Source organism: Hyperoodon ampullatus (assembly GCF_949752795.1).
Source record: "Hyperoodon ampullatus genome assembly, chromosome: 10".
Lineage (NCBI taxonomy): Eukaryota > Metazoa > Chordata > Mammalia > Artiodactyla > Ziphiidae > Hyperoodon > Hyperoodon ampullatus.
In genome coordinates this window covers 87,503,383-87,522,987 of record NC_136923.1, presented here as the reverse complement: position 1 = coordinate 87,522,987, position 19,605 = coordinate 87,503,383, and positions in this window count along the sequence as shown.

The window sequence follows — 19,605 nt, the reverse complement described above, 5'->3', positions numbered from 1 at the left end:
TGGAAGAGTTATGAAGAGGGGAGAGAGTGGGTGTGAAAGAGAGAGAGAGAGAGAGAAGGAGAGAGGGTATTTTCTCTTTATTAATTTATATTTTCCATGAGAAAAGCATTCCACTTCTGACTCAGAGAGAGAACAACTGAGAAGATTATCCTTCCTGGAAGCAAAGCTTTGATGTGTTTAATAATAAAGGGTCTGTGTCTGCCACAGAACTGAAAACATTCTGAATGTCTGCTGCAAGGAATAACTTCTTCACAAACCTTGACACTGAAAATTCTCTATCCTGAATCAAAAAATATATATAAATTGTCATATATAGGCACAGTACTATAGGCTTTCATAAAATAATTTAATAATAAAGTAATAGCTATAACTCGCATTGAAATGACAGTGTAGGCATCACTGACAGATGGTAAATACACACTGGGTGAAAATTGGGTGATCATATATAATCATACAAATGAATGCATAGACTGCCCCTTAACTCCTGCAGCTCTGATAATTTTGCTGTAGCTCTCTCTCCAAAGCAAGCATTCAACATATCATAGCCCAATTTTCCCTTTTTTCCCAAGGCTCTTTCACTAGCATACTTGTTTGAATGTATTATTTGAAAATTACAGAGAAAAACTTGGTTCTCTGAAACATGTTGAGATCATGAGATAATAAGAATGACTGGGCTAAATTGCATTAGGATTTAAATGGTCAACTGAGCATTCCCATCAGGGAATCTGCAGGATGTTTTGACATACACTGGGGTTCAAGGGTGGCAGCAACAGTATCTGAGGTCTTAAGACTCTGGGTGTTTTTTTTTAAAGTGATGAGACTTATAGTGATATAATTGGAAAGCCAAAAGCCGTAGATCACGTAGGTCTGAGCAAGCAGTCTAAGAGTATATATTCACACTGTGTCTTTTCTGGGATATCTAGACTATCTTAGCTTGAAGCTAAACTCATACGTAAGCTGTAGATCATGATCCTTTATATCCTTCCATTCAAGCAATATCTGGGAATGGTCTTCCCAAAATATAGATTGGAAATGAAAATCATAGCTAAATGCCCTTCCAGCTATGATGCTACTTTCCTTCTGTCACCATTACAGGAATTTTCTTGCTCAAACACATTTCTGTTTTTATTAAGTAGATAAGTAGATATTTATTGCTTCGTGGTTAAGAATACTTGGGTTTAAGACATTACTTCTCTAGGTAATCTGTGTATGAGCTTTGGGAAAGTTATTTTTTCCTCTTTAAACCTATTTCTCCATCTGTAAAATATGGGTAAAAGTACCACCCATTTTACGGTGATTAACGAAAAGAAAATTCATTCAAATTATTGAGCACATGTTGGTATACAGAAAATAATTTTTAAAAAAATATAAGCTGTAATTGTGATCTAAACTGGATTTTGAGAAAATGTGACAATAATTGTACTGGCAGAAATGAACTGGTTCTGTACTCAAATTGAGCTGAATCCAGTTCTATACCCGGTAATAAGGCCATAAGCTCCTATAAAAGGAAGGAGATGAACAAGAGAAACTTTTAACTGCTCTCTATCCAAGGATCACAAATACCCTGTCTCTGTTATTTATATACAGTAAGAGGAATGTCATTGATTTACTCAGGATTGCTGACCATTAATTTCATGTATAAATCAGGCATAATATAATGTGCATATTATTGAACTAAAAAGTCATATAAATGCTGCTCTTATGCCTAATGTTTTCACTGCTCCTGACATAAACAAAATGAAAAGTAGGAAAGACTAGGATTTGTATTTTATCAAATTGCAATGCAAAGACATTGCATCACTCTGAGAGTAAAGCCATTCCTTTCGTAGTTCTTTGCTGACACATGGACACACACAAAGACCATTATGACACATACATTCTACGTAGTATTTTCACTTATAATTTGGTCCATCAAATATTTCTGTAATATACTCTGTAGTGCTTAATTGGGCATATTAAAGAAATAGATTATTTCAGGTTTACTTCATTTAGCCCTTGTTGTCATATATTGCTCAACTTAAAGCCAGAAGGAAACAACCAGTTTTATGACAATATAAACAAAGAAACAAAAGAAGGATTGAAATCAGAGTGAAAGCTCAATACTTTCCTCCTAATTCTTTATGTGTGTCAACCACAAACGCCTTGGTTTCCTTTTGATGGCTCGTAGTTGAGTTATGTGCATACTGTAGAGGTCCATCTCCATGTAAATCTGACTGGCTGTGAAGGGGAGACTCAGAACTCTGCTCTCAGAAAGCCAAAATATTGTCTTATGGAATCTGATCTAGTTCTAGAAATCAAGTCCCACATATGAATTTTGACCACCATGGAATTCCATGACTTCTTAACCATGCTCTTCTTTTCCCTTCGAAAGCCTGGAGAATATTGTACAATTAAAGGAATGGGCTACCCGAAAAGACTTTTCTTTTAGCTTGATCTTCTACCCTGCCCCTGTGTATGTAATCTGTGCCCCTGACTCTCTAACTACTTTCTGGGATGTTGGGCAGAGAGAATGCCCAGAGTATACAGATTGTACCAAAGCCACTGAGGTCGCTTTATAAACAGACTGTGTTTAAAGGAGGTTTTAAGAGCTCCTAGGAAATGTGAAACCCACTGAGGTTCTTCCCAGGGAAAAGACACCCCCAACTCCCTATTCTCTCTTGCTCAATCCATGGAAAAAGATTCAATCAGACAAGCTGCTGGGTTTAAGGTCAAATTGAGTATCTTTTCCCACCTCTTTTCATTTTTTCCAAGCCAAACATTTCACTGGCTGCAATGCAAAAAGCATAGAAGTTTATCCTTACTTGCCCTAGAAACCCTGTTATTTTCATCTTAAATAACCACTCTCTGGCTTGGAGCTTTTAACCCGCTACTGAGTGAGGTTTCACTGGATTTGCTCTCCTCTGATTTGTCTCAATTTGTACCATTTTAATTTATAGATACACAAGCCAATGTGTTGAATTTTGCTTACCTACACATAACCAGCCATCATACTCTACCTATAAGATTTCTCCACAGCTAAAACATCAATTTTCACCTACTCTGTAGCAGAAGTTCTCTAAAGATGGTCTCAATTCTATTATCTTTCATTTTCTCTTTAACCTAATGTGACCAGGTCTTTGCACAAATTAATTAATACTCACTCATGTAAAAGTCATGAGTGACTTCCATCTTACAAAAACTAAAGGTCACAAATGTAAACTCTACACCTATGAAGCTTCTAGAAGAAACATAGGAGAAATCTTTTGTGAACTTGTGTTACTTAGGCAGACATTTCTTTAATATGACAGGAAAAGCCTAATTTGTGGGAAAAAAATGATCTTTTGGACTTTATCAAACTTAGAAACGTCTGCTATTTGAAAAGCACTATTAAGAGAATGAAAAGACAAGCCACCGAGTGGGAGAAAATATTTGCAAAGCATATATCTGATAAAAGTCTGGTATGCAGAATACATAAAGAGCATTCATAACTCAATAATAAGGAAACAAACAACCTGTTAAAAAATGGGCAAATGATTTGAACAGATAGTTCACTGAAGAGGATAATAGGGATGGCAGATAAGTACCTGAAAAGGTGCTCAGTATCATTAGTCATTAGAGAAATGAAAATTAAACCCACAATAATATATTACCTTTTAGAATAGCTAAAATTGAAAGAAAGGAAAAAAAAAAAACTATGGAGCAAGTAGAACTCTCATATAATATATAGCTGGCAGGAATGAAAAATGGTTCAATGACTTTGGAAAATAGTTTAGATGTTTTTTTGTTTTTTTTAAGAGATAAACATGCAATTACCATATGGCCCAGCATTCCGCTTCCTAAGTATTTACCGAAATGAAATAAAAACCTATGTTCACACACAAAAAAACTCTATGTGAATATTTATAGCAGGTTTATTTGTAATCTCCAAGAACTGAAACCAACACTCAACAGGGGAATGGATAAACAAATTTTGGTTTATGCATACAATGGGATACTACCCAGCAGTAAATGAGTTGGAACTACTGATACATGTAATATGATGAATCTCAAATGTTTTATGCTAAATGAAAGCAGCCAGATTTAGAAAGCTACATACTGTATGATTCCATATATATGTCATACTTGCAAAAGTGGAGGGGCAGGAATGGGGAATGGGGAATGGGGATGTGGAAGGTGTTGGTTACAAAGAGGCACTGGGAATTTGGGGTTCTGATGAAAAGTTCTATGTCATGATTATGGTGGTAATAACAGAACTGCATTTGTTTCTCAAGACTTACAGAAATGTACACTAAAAAGGATGACTTTTACTGTACTTATACCTTATTTTTAAAATAAGGAAAAAGGTCCATCGACAATTACTTCATAAACTTCTATAAAAACTGATTACCATTCAAAAATCAATACAGTGGTCAATTCTAAGTTCATTCCTTATCTGACCTCTCAGAGCATTTGACAAAGGTGATCACTTCCTTCCTTCATGAATTACTTTTTTAAAGAAAATTTAGCTTCACAGATAACACACCTTTCTTGTGTTCCTTCTGTATCACTGGCTGCTCCTTCACAGTCTCATTTGGTGGCCTATCATTTTCTCACCTCATCTGTGACCACTGTCCCATTCAGTCACTCTGCTCCAGACATGCTGATTTCCTTGTTCTTCTTCAAACCAGCCAAGTACCTTCCCTCCTCAGGGCCTTTGCACTTGCTAGTCCATTAACAGAGAACACAATTCTTTGCAAAATTTATTTTCTATTTTTAGGTTTCTATTCAACTGATTCTGAAGGAGGCTTATCTTATCTAAAATATCTGCCCCCCTCATACCCTGTCTTTCTATAATCCCTTTCATTGAATAATCTGTTATTATATAGCACTCACTTATCTGGAATTATCTTTGTTTTCTGTCTCCCATCCATATGGGTGATATACTTCATGAGAGCAATGGCTTTACATGTTTCCTTGCTGTACATCTGATGCGTAGGACAGGGCCCACATAGCAGAGTCTCAGTAAACACACACACACACACACACACACACACACATCTTCTATCCTTTACTACTTGCTATAAAATTCTCCCCGGCCCCTTCACTCACCCTGAAGTAAATTACTAGCATATTGAACCTTATGAAATTGTGAAATTGTCACCATTTGATCATTTTGGAACTACAAAATGGTAACTTGGTATGGTTCAAAGCAGCACTATTGTATTAAAAAAATAAAGCACATGAATGCACCAATGACACATTAATTAAAATAATATAGGCATTAGATAGGAGAGGTCAAACGTCATGAACAGAATATTATTACATATAAATAAAACTTAGCACTGCCACTGTGATGCCTCTACCTTTCTGTGAAAGTTTGTAAGCCAGCAGAGAGTGACAGAGTACCTGCTTCCTGGGTGATAAGAAGAAATGAATGGATTTCACACTGACAGCTTGTTAATCCATTACCTGGCAACCACAACATTGGAGACCAATCCCCGTTTTCAAAAATCCATGTTCTCTCTTGAAGTCTTATTTAAGTAATATCTATGCAATCTACGAATGAAGCCAAACCAGAGGCACGTATAAAAATCATAATGGCATTCACCGACAGATATTAGCTCTTTCTCTGCTAATCCAGAGAACACCAGCTATTATTAAATTTAAGAAATGCCCAAAACTAATGCTTTTTTTTTCTTTCTAACAACTGAAACATGTAATACCATGGTATTTTCACATTACAATTGCAAATAGTTATCGACAGCATAAATCTTAATTAGTATGCTAACCTCAATGAGACCTATTTGTACTTCCAACCTTCAATATCGCAGATGGTTTAATACTGAATGATCTTTATTTTTCAGCTACTTTTATGTTTTCTTACTCAAAGTTTTTCCAGCAGTTTTGTAAGTTTAATAGATCTATTGATGTCTAAAACCCATCAGCTAGAGACTTAATGTAGTTTATATTCACATTGTAGGTTTGTCAATTGAGCATAAGACTAGAAATTTTCTTCCTATTCCTTCTCTTATTTTCTCCCATAGGCTAATGTAATTTCTAAGCATATGACTTTTTTGAGTATACTCAAAGCCTGATGTTTATGCTTTTGAAAAACGTCAATAATCAAGTGTACTCTTCTGATAACTCCATTTATACACACAATCATTAAGCCATGCTGGCTCAGTCAGTGATACAAATGGTCCTTCTACTATGAAGATGTTTGCACATGTTCTTTGTTATTAATTATACACTGGATGAACAATGAATTATTAATAGCAAGAGAATCAATTCAGTTGAGTGATATTTTTGCCTGTGAAAGCAAGTCAGAGTTCTTTAAAAATATACAATCAATATCTAAAATTTCATCTCATATGACTGTTTTTACTAGACAGTTTTGAAAAATCCCAGCTAAATGAGTGGTTAGCTTAAAACTTTCACTCTAAAGTCATTGATTAAAAATTCACAAGGGAAAAAGAAAAACAAAATTCACAAGGGAATTACTATATAGCATATTTTAAAATTAATGTTAATAAATTTGAAGTTTGTAAAGTGAATCTGTTTATATTTCTATAAAACATTTTTCTATGATAGCACATATAGAATATATATGTACATATGTACTTGTGTGTATGCACATGCATAGGTGAGGAGAGAGAGAAGCAAATGGTAATAGCATGGTCTAAAAGATCAATGTCCAATAATAAAGGACAAATAAGATGATTAAGTCTGTTGGGGGAAAAAGAACAATGCAAATATAGTCACCTTATCTGTCTGTTATTATTGGAGATTGGAACATGTTTGACTAAATTTGCACATGTGTGTACTTGGGAGGAGTATGCATTTTAACTCACAATTTTATTTTCCTTCTCTTTTCAAACTACATAGATTTTGTTGTACAAAGATGTTCAAAACAAAAGCAGGATAACTTAATAAAATAGATGTTAATAGAAATGTTCATAAAAGAAAGAAGGATAAAGAATTTAAAGTGCTTTTTGAGGCAACTAATAGATCTTTATAGCATATTCCAATTCCCATTTTGGGGGGAATCCCTACAAGAAATAAAGACACTATATCATGTTCTCTATATCTAATTATTATACACTCAGATTTTTGAATTTGGCAGATATTGCCTATTTTGCTGTAAAAGATGTCTCCCTTGATTCTTAAATCTATTAAGGTTTGGTTCTATGCTAACAACAGTTCTCAATGCTGGCTGCATGTGAATATCTCCTGAGCAGCCTTTAAATAAAACTGATGTTTACACTCCTCTACAGAGCCATTAAATCAGAATTTCTGAGGAGTGAGACCGGAGAAGTAGTATTTTTTAAGTATCCATATTAATTGAAGTAAAATATGCATACAGAAGAATGCAGCTACCATAAATGTACAGCTTAAGGAATTATCATAAAATGAACACACCTGTGTTACCACCTCTCTGGTAAAGAGAGCATCACCAGAGTCCTAGAAACCCCGCTCATGCTTCCTTCTAAGTAGACATTAGTACTTTTTAAAAGTTCTTCAGCAGATTCTAATGTGTATTCAAGAATGAGAACCATTCTATTAACTGCTAATTGTTTTCTATACCAATGTCTCATTTTGATTGAGTTGTGAAATAAATAGTTTTTAAATACATACTCTACATTGATTACACAAACACGATCTTTTATCTTTAAAAGAACCATTTAGAATAGCTAGCATTACATCCTTTCCTACGAATGAGGAAGTAGAGGCTGAAACATATGGTGTAATTTATGAAAGTGGTACCATTAAAGTGGGGCCACTGGAATGTAAACCCCGGTCAGGTTAGTGGTTCCAAGTTCAAACAGTATCACACAGACTTAGGTTTGAATATCAAACTCTACCGCTTCCTAAATATGTAACCTGAGTCAACTGGTTCGGTTTTCTTATCAATAAAATAGAGATCACAATGTGATCTAACTCATCTAATTGCTACAAGGATTATATGCAAAAAACTTGTCATAGTGCCTTGTAAGGATTATCATGGCCTGTATTAGTTTTATATGAGTCCAACCCCAACTTTTCCCACTATCTCAAGCTGCTTCTTCTAAAAAGCCAAAAGTTAAGGAGTCCAAGCTCATGACTTCTGGCCAGATGCTTAATACTGTGATTATGTGACTTAATTTCCATGAGGAGAAGGTGATCATAATATATGCACTACAGTGTGTCCCCAAATCCTGAAAACATGGAGGAATCAGGACACTTATTACGGCTTTTTCAGATTCACAATTAGAACAATTGATTTAAATTTAGAAGGACTTCATCTGAAAAGGTGTCCATATATTGAAGAAAAACATATTAAAATATTCATTAGAAATGAAACTGACATGCTGTTTTATAATAAATTTATCCTACATTTCTTCCCTTTTTTGGAATGAAGGTGATAGATGGATAGATAGAAAGATAAATAGGTATCTAGCTAGCTAGATAGAAAGAAATGTATATCTATATCATTATAGATAGGTAAGGAAATGAGGTTAGTTAAAACAAATGATGGGGATTTCCTCTCCTGGTCTCCTGAGACTGAGTTTACCAGCCCACTTAAGCTTTAGAAAGTCAAGAGATACTCTAGATGAGGGAAATAACATTACATCACTGTTCTTTCAGGTTTGCAAACAAAAGCTGGATACAGCAAATTATGTAAGTCTGAGCCAGATACCTTTGCCTTACCAAATTACAATGTTGGGGAATTTCCACTACAGCTCTGGGGTGTGCTTTGTGAATCAGCTACTTCCAAATTACCTCACTTGATTTACTCTCACTGCTAACCATGTCTCTCTTCTAGGAAAAAAGAAAAGAGAAAAAAGAGGAAGAAATGAGAGTGGTGAGTGATCTCATGTGATATATACTTACCCCCTACTTTGTAATGTGAGATGATAAGGATGAACAGCTTCCTTAAAAATTTCACCAGTTACATCAGGCTTGTGCTCTAGGAATTTCATAATTAAAACAATATATTGATGGAGAGAGCTGTGGCTAATGATCAGCAGAGCTGTTTTAGACCTGTTTCTGACATTGAAAAGTCGGTCAAGCCCTTTAAGCTTTGGCTGCCTGATGTGTAAAATTTTTGTTACCTCAGTTTCCCCACATGATTTGACTTTGGAAGGATGAAGACAAAAGCTGAGATGTCACTGGACTTTAATGTTGTTATTTGGGGTGTCGTTGTTTACTTGTTTGTCTTCAAAGCTTTAGGTTTATATCTATATTAAAGCAGGAATTTCCTAGACAAGGCAATCTGAGACTGGCCAGGTAATCACAAATTCACTGTAATATTTCAGTATCAGTACATTTTAAGGGCAGTGATATCCACTCACAAAGAGCTTTCAGCAAGTTTCAACTCTGACTCCTTTTCCCTGCACTTGCTCACTTTTCCTGTTCTTAAATTTTTATTATTTTAATCTAATAGATTTAATCCTAGATTTAACATCAAGTATTTACTCTTAATATTATATATTATTAAATAATATTTGTTTAAGTATAGATGAAAGCCTCAAACAAGAGCAACTGAAAAAACTTTATCAAATAGGAGTTCATGGGACTAATGAAAACTTTCCATTTGAACCAGTCTATCATATTTTCAGAACACAACTAAGTTGTACTAAACTACGACAAAATTCCTCTTGAGAGGAATTTATGTCAAGGATAACGATGGATGAAAAGAATAAGATCAGAGATCTAAAAGCTCTTTGGAAAGGATTGATTGGTTTTCAAACGTAAGCTGTTAGTATATAGTTGCTGCTATTTGAGAAGTATAATTTGACTAATTCCAGGTAAAAATATGTAATAAATGATAAAGGTCTTAGCATAATAACAAAGTTTGCAATCAATTTAGTAAATATAATTTATTACAGTAACCCTTTTAGGCATAATTTAAGGTTTAACCATGCTCTGTTTTGGTAGACTTAAGTTACTAGGGTATACATCCTCGTACTGAGTGAACTTTGTCAACTGAAAAAAATGCACAACCTAAAAGTTGAGAATTATGTTTTATTTGGTGGACCAAACTGAGGACTTAAACCCCAGATGCAGCCTCTTAGATAGCTCTGAAGGACTGCTACAAAGAGGTAAGGGAGAGGCCAGGATATATAGGAGTTTTTGCAACAAAGACTGGGTAGTCGGGACTTCAAGATTACTGGTAATGAAAGAAAACCAGATATCTCAAGTTAATGAATTTAGTACTTTTTGTTGTATGGGAAGATGCAAGAGTCTGGGCTCCTTGAAATCATTCTTTTGATATGCACCTTAGCTATCTAGGGCCAGTATCCTGTTCTTTCCTATCCTGGGTCCCCTCAGGGTGCATCGTTGGGAGTGGCTACAGTGGCTTGATGGCTGCAGCATCCTTTGTTTACTGATATGGCAGACAACATTGTTCATTCACAAGATGAAGTTGATGGTGAGCCATTGAAAATCAGATGATTACACTATTCTTTGGAGTTACAAAATCTGTCCTCAGTCATACAAAGCAGTGTTTACCAATGTTAGTTTCCCATAATGTTAGTCTAAAGACTGCTTTCTCAACTGTGGCACTATTAACATTTTGGGCTAGATAATAATTTGTTGTAGAGGGTTGTCCTCTGCACTGTATGAGGTTGAGCAGCATCCCAAAACTCTACCAACTGGATAACACACCCATTTGTGGCAATTAAAAGTCACCAGACATTGCCAAGTATTTCCTCAGTGGTAAAATGACCTCAGTTGAAAAACACTTTTCTAATGTTTCATCCCTCCTCAATGATTTTATGAGGGGATTTATATGACAAATCCTGCAACCATATAACTCTCGCTTAAAGATTCACATTTAATATTAACATCCTAAAGATTCTGAAAAGTCTTATTGCAATGAAACCAATTTACTTTTGTTTAATTTAACATTTCCCAAATATTTTGACTACAGGATCATCTGTATCTCAGTAATTGCTATTATAAATTTCTGTACTTTGTTACAAAACACACTGGAAAATCCTGGTGAAATTGAATGTCTACACAAGAACTTGATTCACTTAGAAGAAATCCTTAAAGCTTCAGAGTTCTTATTAAATGTGTGATGTATTTATATACCTTTAAGTTAAAAAAATCGTCATTTAAATAATAATAACAGCCACAACATCAACCATAGTAAACTAACTAAGTTTTGATAGCACATAATGGTTTACAAAAGTACTTGGCAGGTGTGAAATAATAGAAAATGCATATATTGGTCTCTGCCCCTGGCTCTGAGAAAATGTGGGCCTGACACTAACTCCAGGAAGATAGTGTCAGAATTGAATTGAACGATAGGACAACCAGCAGTCACAGAGAACTACTTGATGTATGGAAAACCGATACATCCAGTGTCAGAAGTGAAGTGTGATAATAGTGTGAGGGTAGAAGAGAAACACACAGGAAATGTTTTTTCCTTTTACAGCAGGCATTTGTTATTTCCTTTTCAAAACACAGCTATTAGTATCATTCTTGTTTCACGAGTTAAGAAATAGTCTTAAGAATGTGGAGTGACTTGCCCAGGGTCTTACAACTTCAAGATGGAGAGGAGAAAATCAAACCATATTATCAGATTCCACACTTTTGGTTTCCTCTGCACTCATCATAGTATACATTGTAGAGGTAGTAATTTCATCATATTGCTACCACTCTCTCACTGGGTACCAGCCATGCAATTCAGTTGATTTCATATTCCCTTGCCCCATCTCCAAGGGTGAGTAGCTTCATCAAATCAGTTTGAACCCATCCCATATTCACAATGACTGGTTCAGTGCCTAAAATATGTAGAATATAGCATTTGAATGCTTCTTTTAGGAGTCCACCGTTAACCTAAGTTGGTCTTGTTAAAGAAGGGTCTAGGACTTTAGCAAAATTTAGGGGAAGGAAAGTTTTGTGGTTAGGTCGAGCAGATGGTCAGGTGAACGGATGTGAGGATTTGACTGCTGGAGCTTTTTTTTGTTGTTGCCATGTGACAATCTGAACTGCATAGAAAGGCAACATTTGGAGGGCAGAACTGAAATTCCAGAGTAAAGGATAGAGAACCCCATCCGAACTGCCTAAAGCCAGATCTACCACTGGATGTTTTCAGTCATCCAATATTTCCTTTATTGTTTTGCCCACTTGTGTTTGGGTTTCTGTCAATTGCAATAGAAACTATTCTTAGTAATACACCTGAAATGGAAATAGTAATAAATGGCATGTCATTTCAAAAATTATCAGTAGAAAAAAAAAATATTTGATCCAAAATTGTTTCATAAATTTAAAATCATCATGTATTTATATTACAACTCCTAACTTAAATGGGTTTAAACTAGATTGCTGTTAATCACAAACTCTAAAACATAATGAAAACAAATTCCAGGTGATATGGTTAGATGTGATTAGTATGATAAATCTGAAGAAATGCTACAGACAACCAGCTAACTGCCAGATGTAAAAAAAAAAAAAAAATCTGGAGAGAATGGCATGGGTGTAGCTTCTAAAAGGAGAAAAGTCAGGGTGAACAAAGAAGTTAGTATGTAATGCAGTGTAATGATATTTAGGAAATTCATCTGAAGCAGTAAGAAAAATAAGATATCGGTTGCATTAGTTTTGACAACATAGATGAACGCTCCTGCTTAATTATTTAGTTTACTGTGGAGAAGTTGGAATTGAGGAAAAGGTTAAAATCAGTCCAAATATTTTTCCAGTTTCTTCAAAAATAGATTCTTATAAGAATTGTTTCTCTTTCAATTCCATATCTAAGATTGAGTTCAGGCAAGAGAAATATTTCTTTATTATTTCTGCACCTAAAAATTATTCTAATTTGGCTAGCTTTCTGTTCTTTGAAGTTCAGACACATTCATCGTAGTGGATAACAAAGAATGTTTCTTTAAATATTGTCACATGCCAGTACCATTCAAAAAAATGCCCAAGGTGTCACCAACTGAATCCCAGATAAATTGCTGACTCTTATCCTGGAAAAGCTATGAAATAATAGCTACCAGTAGCTACTGCTTAGGACACTAAAAGTGAGTTTTGAACAATTCTGAACTCATCTTTATTGTATTAGGTACTAGTTTTCATTTACAAGGGAAAAAAAAGGAAAAAAATAAAACAGTTTCTAGTAACAGGGAAGAGGATTATTGACATGGCCGCTTTCTAAAGGAGTCTCAAAAAGAAAGGTATTTCTGGATGCACAATACATCTAAAAACCACAACAGCAGTAAGTTGGGGATCTTTATTGTACACCCTGCTGTGCCAACAATATGACACAAATACTCTCCACAAGCCTACTTTTAATGTACTATGAAAAAAATAGTTTCCTTACCCTTTACTTTGTAATTTTTCGCTACCTAATTGATCTACTTACTCATAGTTTCTGTTACCTCATAACTTTGGCAAAGTCCATCATGTCTTTCCAGCTGATTTCTATAATATTTAACTTTTGTTCCTGCTGCTAAATGACTCATTCCCCTAGAATTTCCTAGTTCAAGAGAATCTCACTGACTGAGCTCATCTTTTGTGAGTCAGGCCACATCACAGTTTCCTCATCAGCTTTTGGTTTGACTGCCCTTGAGTATAGTTGGGGATGACAAGAAGGTGGAAAACTGTGCAGTAAGATTTTTGTGAGGCAGCTTATCCTGGTAAGGAATGTATCCATGGAGAACAATGTACTTGTCTAATACAGTTTAGCTCTTGCTAATCAGTAGAGCAAACTTCCTATATCCTCCCCAACACAACTGCAAAGTTGCCTCCACCTAACACATTCCGTCTATCACACGCATTGTACATATACCCACATCTTGCAAATAGAATACTGTTAATCTTGTGTCAATTCCATTTCCTGCCTCTAGAGGCGATGTCAAAAGGTCCTATCAAAAATGGCTTAGTGATCTTGGAGTCTACTGGGTAATGGTCATGACCATTGATCTGAAGCTAGACTATGAATTCTGGTTGTGATATTTAATATCTGGGCAATTGTGTTAAACTCTTTGTTTCTCTGTCTCCTAATCTACAAAATGAGTATGCTTCTCACCTACCCTATAAGATTTGGGGGAGGATTAAGTGGATCAATATATCTAAAGTGCTTCAGAGAGCACCTGGAACATGGGATGTTAGCTATTATTTTAAAAAGTGCTATTGAAATACATTCAGTTTTTATTGGTCTCCTCTCTGCATCTGTAAATTGTATACTTAAATACCACTAAAACACTAATATAAAATAACAGTAAAAACCTAGAACTGTCATAACAGATAACTTTTATAAAGGAGAGAAATGAGAAGAAACCTTTACTTCTAAGGACCTGGAACTATGTACTGTTCATTTGTTCTGGTCCTGAACAAATATTTCATTTTCTAGGATAGTTCACTAACTTTGAAACATGTGGCTCCCAAGGTTGGCACTATAGGCCATTTATTTTTGGACGGTAAGACATTAACAAGCTGAGTAAATAAGAATGACACCCTCTATATTTTATGAACATCCTTTAGTATAATTTAGGTATTAGTGATAAATAGAGCATTCAATCTTATAATCACTTAGACATTTCCATAAATGTTCCAAAATTAGGTTGTGTGTGTGTGTGTTCAGTCAAAGAGAAAACACAATAGCATTCAATGGTTATAGCTTATTCATGTCGACATGGTAAGGCCTGTTGGTTTGCCCCAACTGATGTGAGGTCAGATAACTACATTTTCATTAAAGTTAGAACAATATAGAAGAATGCACAACACTTGCTTATAGGTCTCCTATGGATACAAATGCAATCATTAGAAGGTCAACTTGACCACAGATATCATTCCTCCTGGTTTCCTGAGGAGTAAAACCTACATGCAAAGGTAACAGCACCTTGGCTTCTTTTCTCTGCCCCATCTGATACTAAATGTTGCCAAGATTCATGAAGGTTCTAAGGGTTCACATGCGATGCAACCATTGGACTTCACTTATAGTTTCATGAAGCATTGAAGGCCCAGACAGAAAGCAGTTGGCTTACCGCCCTCCCCATGCCCCACAAAAGGGCATTTTTATTTCTATTACATTCCATATCCTTGGACTGTCCTTCACCAGAATTAAGAATTTATTCTTTTAATCTATGGTAGTGTCAGGGAAGGATGGAAGCAAAGATAACAAAAAACACCTGGATTATATTCTACACATCTGATGCTCAAGTATACCCAAACAAGACTTAGATTTTCCCCATTCCTTTTTTTACTGTATGTCTCAATAAAGGTGCCAAGAATGAAAACAAAGACACCTCTAGTGCATTAAAGACATTAAATAGTCATCCAATGCTAATCCTTCCTTTTTGACTACTGATCAAGACTATTTTATAGGAAAATGATAAAGATATCCACCATACTTGTTAATAAAAATTCACCAACATGAAATAGATTGAGGAGCAGAAAATTAAAGCTGGACCCACTCAGTCTGTATTGAGAATACCTGACATGAAAATACAGTCTCAGTGACCTTTTCACTATCTCTGCTGAATTGACTTCGAATGGTTCCTTTCATCCCCATGTAGGAATGAACAAACCACCTCCTGTGGAGGCTGAGACTTACATGAGGTCTCTCCCTTGCTAAGATCCTTGCTCAAAAGAAAGGTCATGAAAGCTGCATACTGATCACATTCTAAACGTTTTCACCCAGGCCCCAGTGGAAGCCTGGATTAATGAGACTGATAAACTCTGATTTACCCATATGACAGTTAGAGAAAAACACCCCATGGTGACCATTAAAGGCCAATAGGAGAGCCCACGGCAGCCCTCAGCTCTCTTAACTGGCTATTGTACCAAAGACAATTTTGAATCCAATAGCCAATGTCAAGTGTGCAAACCCTCCTTTCTTTCTCTTTCCTGGAGTGAGAAGGGGACACCATCAAAAAGGTCAAAATTTCCAGAACAAAGTGATATGTCAAAGGTTACTGGAATATTATGCTTATCAAACTTATTATCAGTAAAGTATTTTTATGCATTCCCTCATTAGGACAATTTCATGTTCAAGTGACCCATTTATGTTACGCTGTATCTCTAATGTTTCCCTTTAGTTCTTCAAGTTGGTTGAAAATGGCAATCAGTCATAAAATGTTCAAAATATTTGGGGAAAAGAAAAATTACATTTTGACAGAAACCCAAACAATAGATGTATGTTGTTTGTTCATAATGAGAAACATATTTGACATATGAGAAAAATGGTGCCCCAAAGACGTCCATGTCCTAATTCCTAGAATCTGTGACTATGTTACCTGACATGGCAAAAGGGACCTTACAGATGTGACTAAGTTAAGAATCTTTTTTCTTTAATAAATTTATTTATTTATTTATTTTGGGCTGCATTAGGTCTTCATTGCTGCGTGTGGGCTTTCTCTAGTTGCCGCGAGCGGGGACTACTCGCTACTCTTTGTTGTGGTGCGCGGGCTTCTCATTGCAGTGGCTTCTCTTGTTGCAGAGCACGGGCTCTAGGCGTGTGGGCTTCAGTAGTTGTGGCACGCAGCCTCTGTAGTTGTGGCTTGCAGGCTCTAGAGCGCAGGCTCAGTAGTTGTGGTGCATGGGCTTAGTTGCTCCGCAGCATGTGGGATCTTCCTGGACCAGGGCTTGAACCCATGTCCCCTGCACTGGCAGGCAAATTCTTAACCACTGCGCCACCAGGGAAGTCCCAGTTAAGAATCTTGAGACGGGGAGATTAACTTGGATTTACTGCATGGCACTGATATAATCACAAACTCAGGCCTTATAAGTGAAAAAGGGTAGCAGAAGAGTCAGAGTCAAGGGAGGAGATGTGACAACCGAAGAGAAGCTGGGAGTGATGCTAATGCTGGCTTTCAAGATGGAGCCAAGGAATAAGAGCAGCCTCTAGAAGCTGGAAAAGGCAAGGCCAGGAATTCTCCCCTACAGCCTCCAGAAGGAATTCAGCTCTGCGAACACCTTGATTGGTCTTGATTGTGGACCAATGAGACCCATTTGGACTTCTGACATCTAGAACTACAAATTAATATGTTTTTCTAGTTTTAATCCACTAAATTTGTGGTGATTTGGTACAGTAGCAGTAAGAATCTAATACATTGTCTAATAACTTTATTATTAAATCCTTGTAAAGAATCTATGGGACAATATATAAAAACAACCTAATTTATTGCCCATTGTTAAAATGATAATTAACAAATCTTAATTGACCACCTCTTACTTTTCTAAGAACTAGGCCACCTTTAAACTCACTGAAGACCCACGACTAAAATATTAAATTATTTCCTACTTATATTCAACCTGATCCATGTTATCTGCCTTAAAAGTATTTGCAAATTTATCATTTTTAAAAAAAATCTAGTGATCTAAAGTTAAGCTTTCTATATTTAATATGTTACCTAGTACATTGTTGGCAATCAATAAAACAGTATTCAAAAATGAAAGATAGTGTCTAAATTGGTGTTTTATTTTGAGATAGGCTATACAGATCTTCTAATCCTTTGTGGTTTCTAAGAACTGAAACTAGTAAATTCACAGTTAAAAAAAGAGTTAGGTGACTTTTTAAATTCCTCAAAATTGAGTGAGTTATTTAAAATATGCACTGGGCGTAAACAAAATGACCAAATAATTATGTTTGTGTTTTTATTTTAAAAGAATCTAATAAGAATGAAATGTTTCATTATTGCATCAAACTTGAGAAATTTCAAATATTGCTTTTAAATATCATGTATATGAACTCAGAAATGTAATCACTGTTAATTATCACTAGTTTATATTAAAAAAGAAGCTTTGATATTTTTATCAGGAGAGACAATGTTTTTAATTCCCTTGCATTTGTTCAAGAAAAAGTCTAACCTCAGACTATATCTGTGCCTTTAGAGATAACAGTAATATTCTTCCTAACATCAAGGACAAAAGCAAATATGGGAAGCTCCAGATGGATACACGGAATCTATAAATTTACACACTTTCATGGGGGATTAGCATGGGAATAAAGAATGCTTTTTTCAATATTATAAGAGTTTTGACTAAGAGGGTCAGTAAATCTTTGCTAAAACTTGGAATAATTATTTGGAAAATTTTAGTATGAGAAATGTCAAGAAAAATAATAATTCGGTTGCAACCAGAGTATTCGGCCTGGGTCCCATTTGTAGCTAAAGGCAACCTAGTAGATGTCACAGTTTCACAACTGGGCAAACTACCTTCAGCACTACAAGTGAAGTCCTAGTTGCCTATTTAATTGAGGCAAAATCTGGCAACAATAATTTTTTTTTAACTCAAGCATATGTGCCTAGAGTAAAACATTGGTTACTTTTAGGAAATTTGTGTTTATTTTACATGCTTTCAGATTACAAAACATAATACATAAAAATACACACAATTATGATCATAAAGGAGATATTGTTTTGAAATCTGTTTTTTCCACCTGATTCCATATGTCAAACCTCCCTTAATGACATTAATTTGTTTCTGAATACCTCACTGCTACGTCAAAAAGCATTCAATGAAAACATATCTCTCTTCATTTTACTGGGGAATTTTTGCTGACAGAAAAATATTTCACTTGAATAAGTTTAAGTAATCAACGATAATTTGGAAGTAAATAAATACACTTTGCACATGAAATATAATGCAGTGAAGATTTATTTTACTTACCTGAGGAAGAAGAGACCTGCTGGATGGTGGTGGGTGGTACTGGAGGGGTGTGAAGTGCTGCTGTTTCTTTTCTACATTATTTCTTCACCAGATTTTCTACCTTATTGGTCCCATGGTCATCTTGCGCCCCATCTACTTTTACAGATAGAGTTGTAGTGCAGAGAAACAACATGAAAGCAAATAAAGTTCAAAAATGAGAGCTCTTCAAAACTTGAAGAAGTAGCTTTGATGTGCAAGGGCTAAATAGGCATATACTTTCCCTTGACCGGGCTTTTGGGCAAAAGAACTCCAAGCAAAACATTGTTCTTTGGGCCCATCTGAACACGGGACAAAATTTAAATCTGTTCCATGCAACGTTCTCAGACCAGAACCCATTGTGTCAAGTAAACTATCCTGTCTGAAACAATTATGTTGAAATATTTCTTCTTATAGCATATTTATTTTAGCAAGTTTGGGGATAAATTCCTTATTATTGAAAAAGCAGGGGTTGTGTGAAAAACGGTAAAGCTTTGCAAGTACTATTAGGAGAAAAAGTTACTAACTGAAGAGTCTTTATGTGAGATAAGCATATTGCAAGTATAATTAGTTAGAGATATTACCAAAGGTATAGATCATGGGCTTCTTCCGCAGGAGCCATCCAGTTTAGAAAACAAGATGGTAGTCAATCTATGTATAATAGCAACTGTGAGAAAAGTTATCTATGATATACATGAAGGAAAATTTGAGGGGCAATACAGCCATTAGATAAAAACTTTAAAAGAAAATGTTCATAACCTTAGAACTAATAGTTCTACTTCAGAGAACTTATTTTAGAGATTACAAATTTATGAACATATACGATTATTGCTGTGTTCTTTATAACAGTGAAAATTTTAAAACGATCTCTGTGTCTAAACAGTAAGGTATTTGTTAAGTAACTTAAGTATATCCATATACTGGAATAATTCAAAGCCATTGAGACATATCTTAAATGATAGTTCACACATGAAAAATGCATTGATGTGTTGCTAAGTTAAGACAAATCAGATCACGATATATTCAAATCAATCT